The following is a 9,615-nucleotide window of genomic DNA, read 5'->3' as shown; positions in this document are numbered from 1 at the left end:
CTCACTACTCTAAAGGGCCCCTTTGGCAGTAGGAAACACATAGACTATTATGGAGATTGATTTTGGAATTTAGATGCACTGTTATTAATTGTGCTTAGAATCAATTTTATGGCAGTGAGCACTTGAGTGATAGAAAGTGCTAAGACTGCATGCACCCTGTCAAAAGCAGAAAACTTGTCAGACCCAGAAAACAAAGCAATTCTGCTGAGTTCCAGCTCACACAGGTTCACTGTATATATTTCTTTGATTTTGTTACTGCTCTTTAATGGCTTTTGATTACCAACAAGGAAAACCGAGCTTCTGGATGTGACATTCAAGGCTTTTCAAGAATTGCTCCTTACTTTCACCCTTTTTCTTAGCACTCCTATGTCGTGCACACATCCTTTCCCCATAAACAACTGGAAGCCTGGGCCTGTAGTTTTCCTTCCCCACTTCATTTCAGCATGTATTAATCATTTTTTTGCTTGAGATCCCATCTAATTTACCTTTTCAGATGGTTGATGTACAATGGTGTACCAAATTGTTTTCCAAGATGTTTTTGAACCTGAGGCAATATATAGGGGAACAAATTTCATCTTTCCAATACTGTTGATCACTGGTACTTGGTATAACATTTAGCACAAAGTAGATACTCAAGAAATATTTTAATATATTACTATATTTATTGTTTAATATAGATAGTTACACATCTAAGAGTGTCCTGTGGGTCAATAAAATTGACAAAGCACTGGCAAACTTAACAAAAGAAAAAAAAGAGAAGACACAGATAACTTGATTAAGTAATGGTAGAGGTGACATCACAGCAGAACCAGATGAAATTAAAATGATAATATCAGAATATTATGAAAAGCTATACTCTGATAAATTAAAAAACCTAGAGGAAGTGGACAAATTCGTTGACACACATGCTCTACCTAGAGAGACCTGGACAGATGTAGAATGCTTGAACACTCCCATCACAAAAGAAGAAATTGAACAGGTCATAAAAAGACTTCCCCATAAGAAAGGTCCTGGACCAGATGACTTCACAACTGAAATCTATGAAACATTCAGAAAAGATCTATCAGCAATTCTACTTAAAGTATTTTAAAAAGTAGAAAAAGAAGGAACATTCCTAGAGTCATTCTATGAAGCAAGCATAACCCTAAATCCAAAAATTGGGCAAAGATATTACCAAGACAGAAAGCTTCAGACCAGTATCTATCATAAATATAGATGCAGAAAACCTTAACAGAATTCTAGCCTGTAGAATCCAAAATAACATAAAAAAGAATTCATCATGACCAAGTAGGATTCACAATACGTATGCATGGATGGTTTAATATAAGAAAAACAATCAATGTAATTCACCACACTACCAAAGCAAAAAACAAGAACCTTATGATCTTAACAAGGTTGTTGTTGTTATGTGCCGTCGAGTCACCTGTGACCCATAGCAACCCCGTGTACAACAGCTCTAAACTCTGCCCTGTCCTGTGCCAATCTCACTGTCTCAAACACACTCATCCCAATTGCCCCAGTCACCGAATCAATCCATCTCCCAGAGGGCCTTCCCCTCCTGTGCCTGCCCTCCACCTTTTCAAGCACGATGTCTTTCTCCAAGGACCGGTCTCTCCTTACAACATGACCAAAGTATGTCAGACGAAGTCTCAGAATCCTTGCCTCCAAGGAGCAGCCCAGTTTAACCCTCTCCAGGATGAATGTTTGTTTTCTTAGCTTTCCATGGGATTCTCAGCACTCTTCTCCAACACCAAAGCTCAAAAGCATCAATTGTCCTTCTATCCTCCCTGATCACTGACCAGCTCTCTGACACATAACAAGTGATTGCAGAGACCATGTCCTGTACCAGACGCACCTTACTCTCCAGAGACACATCATTGCTCTTGAGTAGAGAGGTCCCTAACAGCAGGCTTTCCCATCACAATACGTCTTTTAATTTCCTGGCTGCTGGTGCCAAGAGTATTGATTGTGGAGCCAAGCAGACCAAAGCTGTGCACAATCTCAATCTCTTCACCATCCATCCTGATGCTGCCAGTTGGTCCAGTGGTGAGAATCTTTGTCATCTTGACATTGAGCCTCAATCCATATTGAAGGCTGCAGCCCTTGACCCTCTGCAGCAAGCGCTTCAGGTCCTCCTCAGTTTCAGCAAGGAGGGTTGTGTCATCTGCATAATGCAGATTGTTGATAGATCTACCACCAATTCTGATGCTGCATTTCTCCTCATAGAGCCCAGCCTCCTGGATGATCTGTTCTGCATACAGGTTGAAAAGGTATGAAGACAGAACATATCCCTGACATACGCCCTTCCCAATTTTGAACCATGCAGTGTTTCCTTGTTCTGTTCTGACGACTGCCTCTTGGTCCAAGTATAAGTTTTGCATTAGCACGATCAAGTGTTCTGGGATTCCAAAAAAGGCATTTGACAAAATCCAGCAATTGTCTAGTTGATAAAGACACTCAGCAAAATTGGAATTGAAGGGAATTTCCTCAGTATAGTGAAAAGTATATATGCAAAACCGAGGGTCAGTATCAAGGATGCCCATTGTCACCACTTCTGTTCAATATTGTATTGGAAGTACATGCTAGGGCAATACAAAAAGGGAGGAAATAAAAGGTATCCTGATCAGCAAAGAGATGGTTGGTTAAACTGTTGCTATCTACAGATGATATGATAGTGAACACAGAAAACCCAAGGACAAAACAAAAAACCTGTTATAACTAGTAGACCAATTTAGTAGAGGGGCAGGGTACAATATCAGTATACAAAAGTCAATGGGGTTCTTCTAAAGTAACATAGAAAACTCAGATAAGGAAACCAAGAAAGCAGTACCATTTCTAATAGCCAACCACAGATTGAGATAATTATCAATAAACCTAACTAGAGACACAAAAGACCTTTACAAAGAAAACTACTGGACATTTCTGTAATAAAAGACCTTAAAAACAAAATGGGAAGATGTCCCTTGTTCATGGGTAGTAGGACTCAATGTGGTAAAAATGACAATTTTACTAAAAGTGATCTACTTGTTTAACACAATCCCCATACAGATACCAAATTCATTTTTTCAAAGAGATAGAAAAGGCAATGGGCAAGTTTATTTGGAAAGAGACCTCACATAAGCAAAGCACTTCTGAAAAACAAAAATCAAATGGGAGGCATAGCACTATCTGATCTCAAAACCTACTACACAGCTGTAATAACCAAAACTGCATGGTACTGGTACAGTGAAAAACACATAGACCAATGGAATAGAATCAAGAACCCAGAAATTAAACCATTTATCTATGATCAACTGATATTCGACAAGAAAAAAAAAACCTATCAAATGGGGACATGATAGCGTTTTCAACAAATAGTGCTGGCAAAACTGGACTACTACCTAGAGAAAGCTAAAGCAGGATGCACACCTTACTGTACACAAAAAATCAACTCAAGATGGATCAGAGACCTAGCAGTAAAGCCCAAAACCATAAAGATCATAAGAAACAAAGTAGGACCAAGTGTAGAGGGCCTAGTTCATGGAATAAAAAGGCTGACAAATACAATCAGAAACAAACAACCAGCAGAGGATAACATTTATGAATGGGACCTTCTGAAAATTAAATCCTAGTGTGCATCAAAAACATTTTCCAACAGAGTGAAAAGAAAACCTACTGACTGGGGAAAATCATTTGGCAATACCATTTCAGACAAGTGTCTCGTATCAAAAGTTTACAGAATCCTGCAAGGCTTCCACAGGAAAAAGACTGATAACCCGGTTATAAAAATGGGCAAAGGACATGATGGAAAGACCCTTCACAGAAGAAGATATTCAGATGGCCAACAGGTACATGAAGAAATGCTCAAAATCACTGGCAATAAGAGAGATGCAAATTAAGACCACAAAGAAGTACCATTTCACCCCAATAGCAGTGGCAAAGTTTAACAAGACAGCAAGTAATGTTAGAGAAGATATGAAGAGATAGGAACTCTCATACTCTTGATGGGACTATAAAATGATATAACCACTCTGGAAGTCAATTTGGTATTTCCTTAGAAAGCTGAACATAGAAATTCCATATTATTATAGAATAACCCAGTTATTCTATTGCTTGGAATATATGCTTAGAAAATTAGAACTGAGACACAGAGATTTGTACACCAGTGTTCATATCAGGTTGTGTTCACCATTGCAAGAACATGGAAACAGCTCAAATGACCAACCACAGTTGAATGGATTGAGAAATTGTGGTACATTCACATGATGAAAATGTTACGGAGCAATGATTTTGAAAATTATTACATAACTTGGGAGAAACTGGAGAGCATTATGCTACGTGTACTAACTCAATCCCATAGGACAAATACTGTATATGACCATTATTGTAGAAATAGAAAGATAACTAGTAAAACATGTATGAGAATCCAAGGACGGGGCTGGGGGGAGGAGGTAGGAACAGAGTGGTGAGGATGGGCTGGGGGTAATCATAGGGTTGTATAGTTTGATGGCTAAAGGGAGGGATGGATAAAGGAAACGGGAAAGATCTGGTGTGAAAACATTGTATAAGATAATATTTTTTTAAAAATAAATAATATGAAAGCATCAGTTATAATTGTTTAAACATTAAGTTCTTTTAAACGTCTTGGCTTTGCTATTGTGCATATTGGCCTCTGTGGCACTGCAAATAAATACATGAATATGTCCCCATTTCTATGCACAGGTATTTAGTTACATTGCCTACAAATTGTTTTGGACAGTATAACCTTCTGCATTAATTAATGTAAATGAATTCATGTATATTCGTGTAAATAGTAAAAATTAAATTAATATGGAATCAAGCAAGAAATATTCTCTGTTCTATATAACAAGTGGTAATGTTTAATGTTGTTTAAAACTTAATTTTCCTTTCCAAAATCAAACTCCATAATAGTCTATGTGTTTCCTACTGCCAAAGGGGCCCTTTAGAGTAGTGAGAGAAGATCTTCACCCTGAAACCTACAGCGTCCCTTTTCAGCAGGAGGTAGCTAAGAGAATACGCCATCCCCTCTTCCAAGGCAAAAACAGTCGGTCACATTAGCAGGGGGAGTACTCTTACAGACTAATTTTAAAAATAAGAATTCTATAAAATAAACATAAGGGGCATGTGACAAAAGTATCAAAGAAACAAGGCAAAATAATAAATTTTGGTTATACACAAGTCATACGGAAGTATAGGAAGAGTTGTGATTTTTCTTTCACCTTTTTTGTATATTAGTCATGATTGCACATTTAAAATGATTAAATAAAACTGATTCGAATAAAATTTTTGATTAAGTAAAAAAAAAACAACTTAATTTTCCTTAAAGCGGCATCATTTGTGCTATTAAAAGAAAAAAAAGTCAGGTTCTAGCAAATTAATGCTAAAAATGACATAGAATTTCTTAACATCTGTACAGTGTACTATTTCCTTGGGTTTACTTCCCCCCCAAGCCTTAAAAATGTACAATCAGTAATATTAATAATATTTGCAATACAATATGACTATTAGGTCTCTTTCCAAAAATTTTTTATCAATCCAAACAAAAGCTGTAATTCTTAAGCATTCTTTCACCCTTTTTCCTCAACAACTCATGGTGACACAGAAAAGATAGTAGATTTGCTTTTATGTACGGATTTATTCTCTTTAAGTAAAATGAAGTTTGAATAGAACAGTTATCCACAACTGCCAGTTCTTGCCTGTCAATGACACTGTTCTTTCAGTGTCTTGAGTCTTGGAGAGATTTAGCTTTGTTCATTTTTTGATAGAGGTTACTGACTAGAAGTCCTATTTTCCCCTCTAATATGGCTATGATGGCTGTTGATTTCATCTACAGAGAAGCACTAAAGCCTCCTGTAGTTTTGCCAGTGGAGAAAATGGAATATTTTGAAGAAGCTGGCTACAAGCTAGGCAATTTTCCTCTCTCTGTGCTTCAAATGGTTATGTGTACAGTCCAACGACATCATTAAATACCAAGTAATTATTAAGGGGAATATATATACACTTGTTGCTATTTTAAAAACCTCAGTGGCACACACAGCTGCAATAACTCCATTTGTGGAAGCTACCACAGGAATGATTGGTTTTACAGCCCCTTGAGTGTTTCTGTACGTAATAACCTTAATATTATTATATTGTGATACATTCTTTAGAAGCAGGAATGGCATCCACTTCCGTAAATAGCTTGCCTCCAGAAACCCTATGAACCTGGAGAAGGGATGAAAGTCACACAAGTGTCGAGGACTTTTGTTCATAGGGTCACTGTGAGTTGCTTATGACTCGACGGCGCTTAACAACAACAACAACATTCTTTAGAGATTTTTTTCCCTATCTAAAGACACCCCTTTTCCAAAAGGTTGCTCTTTAGGCCACTGCAATACCCTCACATACTCAACACCGTGCTGTGGTAACCTGGGCATGATGCAATGGTGCACATGGGAAAACTAAACTGATGTGGGTGTAAAGTTCCAGTGTGCACTCAATACAAGCCATCGTTCCAGACAGAATCTCTCTGGCATTTCCTTTAATGCCTTCAGTTCCCCTCATCTATCAAAGGGGGTAATGGTGCTTGAGTCCAACACCATCTTCATAATTTAGAAGAGATATTAGCATGCCCTTTATCTACTGGCAATTATAGAGTCTAGACCATATACAAGAATATGAAATTGTCAATAAAAAGTGTCTTCAGAATCTTGAATCTTATTGAAATGTGGAACTACATTGTAATTTGGAATACTGTCATTTAGAAATTCTGCAGCAAATTTAGCTTTACGTCTTCCAACATCTTTAGGCCTAAACAAAAACTGTCTATTTAGATTGGAAACATCTCTGGTGTCCATGTTTTAACATGAATCTGTCTAAAACCAGACAATGCCAAGTTTTTCAGTAGCTCGCATCCTAAGCCACCAGCCCCAATGACTAGAATTTTACATGTATCTAACAGAAATGGGAGAGACCCAGTGATAGATTCAAAACTGAGGTGTGAAGGGTCCAGATCGCTCAAGGAATTTTTCTACATGATTCAAGCAACCTTCCCAGTCTCTATGTACCCACATCTACTGTCAACACCATTTTTACAGCCAGCAAATTCTGTTCTTTAGCTCCTCACCATCCCCTACATTGTTCTTACCCCTTCTCAGGAGCCCTCATGCTGTGCAGCCCTATGACCAATCTTGGAAATTTATGGGGCAGTTCTTCTGAGTCAGAATCAACGGCAGTAGGTTTTGGGATATGATGGATTAAGTTATTTTACTCCTTTTTGTACATAGATATATACACATTCCATGCACAGGGACTGGTGTGCGTATGATGTACAGTTGTTGCATACTTAGTCTCCAGAAACAGCTGATTGCTTAGATTACAGAGGATTGTATTGTAGATATTTTGGAATTATTTAGGCTTTATTTGGGAGTCTTTCCCGAGGAATGCTGGCTCTGAGCTTGTATTGAAGTCATTATACCAGGTGCTGGCTGCATTGACTTAGGGAATTCCATGAGGGAACGAGGATTGGCACATTCCTCTCATTTCTTAGATATTTCATTATCTTTTGCTTAAATGACGTAGACAATGACATGCTTCTGCTAAGATGCAACAATTTTGGAATACTGAGTGATGTTAAATTTTATGTATAGTTAGGAAAGAGACTTTAATTTTTATCACAATTTTATTCAGAAAGATATTTATATCTAAGTATGGAAATTGCAGGTTCAAATTAAGCTGCTAATTTTTGTCTGTAGGGATTGGTAAAATATATTGTTCTATTATGTGATCTTTATGACACATTGTTTTAATATATATTAGGTGAAAATGTACCTCAACTCACTTTTGGCTTTTTGTAGTTGTTTATTTTTTAAATTATAATTCTATAAAATTGTCTTTTCTTTGGTGTACAATTTTATGAATTTCCATTCACATAGCTTTGCATACTCTCAGTGCAGAACAGTGCCTGTCACTCCCTAAAAAAACTTTCTCATGAAAATCTTTTGTAGTTACGTCCTCTCCCTGATCCTTAATCCCTATAGATTTGTCTTTTTGAGAAAGTCATATGAAGTAATATGTAACCTTTTGAAAGTAGCTACTTTTAGAAATACACGTTATCAGTGGTTTATTGAATCATGTGTTTTACTGCTAACTGGCACTTCTCAGACTTCCGAAGAGATAGATGGATAGTCTCCTTCCATAGAGAAGTACAGCTATGAGTCAGAATCAACTCGATAGCAGTGGGTTTGTTTTTGTTATATATTTATTTATAGAACAGTTTGTTTATTCCATTATCTGTTGATGATCATAAACTAAAACAATGATAATAGTGAATTTTACTATTAGTCATATGTCCTTTGACGCTGTGACACTGATGTACCAAATGTGGTAACGGTTATCCATGGTGGACAGTGTTTGCTGGAGCTTCCCGACTAAAACAAGCCTGAAAGCAGGAGTGGCATCCACTTCCAAATTGTCTATGAACAGTGCTCAGGCCTTTCGTTTATAGGGTCACCATGAGTCGTCTACGACTCGACGGCACTGAACAACAACGAACAACAGTTTGATAAATCTTCTAGTAGAAATAACTGTAATGATGAGCCTAATTATGTTATGTCACTGAAATTTTTCCACACTTTTGTAATTTTACTGATAGTCTTATTTTAAGCTGAAGAGAAATACAATGTTTGTAATAAAAGCATAAGGATTTAAAAAAATCATAAGGATTAGATTATGAGAAGATTTATGTCGATTACTTGAAAAAATCAACATGAAAGGCCTAAATTAAAAAATCTTGTAGGTAGAATGTGGATTTTTTCTTTTTACCTCTAACACCCATTTTGTAGAGAGAATTCTATTGCTTTGGCCAGTCAGCAGCTACTGAAATAAGGATAATGAACAGGATCCTTTGTTTCTCTTAGTTAAGGCAATTATTTCAGTCCAGCCAGTAGGAAATAGCTTGCTGCCAGAATCCAGGTGTAGGGTGTGTATATATACGCATAGACATACCTCCTTCTTCATTGATATTGGGTAAATAGCTCCAGAGACCTTACACAGCAGAACTAGGGTTTTTGCTTCTTAGTATCACATGGCAGTGGAAGGTGTCCTAGGCTTAGGCTTGGATGACCTTTAGAACTAAAAATAATTCCTAATGTTTACCAACCTGTGTTGTTATGCCATGATTGTTTAATGAACCATATATTCAGTTCATCTCTTTGTTTAGGACAAATCAAAAGGAAAGACAATGTTCAATTTTTATTGTTGTTGTGTGCCATCGAGTTGCTTGCAACTCATAGGGACGCTATGTACAACAGCTCTAAACTCTGCTCTGTCCTGTGCCATTCTCATTGTCTCCAACACACTCATCCCGATTGCCCCAGTCACCGAATCAATCCATCTCCCAGAGGGCCTTCCCCTCTTGCGCCTGCCCTCCACCCTCTCAAGCACGATGTCCCTCTCCAAGTACTGGTCTCTCCTTACAACATGACCAAAGTATGTCAGACAAAGCCTCAGAATCCTTGCCTCCAAGGAGCAGCCCAGTTTAACCCTCTCCAGGATGAATCTGTTTGTTTTCTTAGCTTTCCATGGGTTTCTCAGCACTCTTCTCCAACACCAAAGCTCAAAAGCATCAATTCTCCT

General features: G+C 37.5%; 1 protein-coding gene and 1 pseudogene across 4 annotated transcripts in view; one reads left to right on the top strand and one right to left on the bottom strand.

The window, feature by feature from the left end:
- Nucleotides 1-9,615, top strand: part of ABL2 (c-abl oncogene 2, non-receptor tyrosine kinase) — a 189,413-nt gene that overhangs the window by 126,004 nt on the left and 53,794 nt on the right. The window lies entirely within an intron of this gene.
- Nucleotides 5,644-7,052, bottom strand: LOC102865667 (annotated as a pseudogene).

Source organism: Elephantulus edwardii, unplaced genomic scaffold (genome assembly GCF_000299155.1).
Source record: "Elephantulus edwardii isolate Elephantulus edwardi_28Jun2011 unplaced genomic scaffold, EleEdw1.0 scaffold00061, whole genome shotgun sequence".
NCBI lineage: Eukaryota > Metazoa > Chordata > Mammalia > Macroscelidea > Macroscelididae > Elephantulus > Elephantulus edwardii.
Note: the sequence above shows the minus strand (reverse complement) of the source record. Positions and strands in the feature narration are given on the sequence as shown.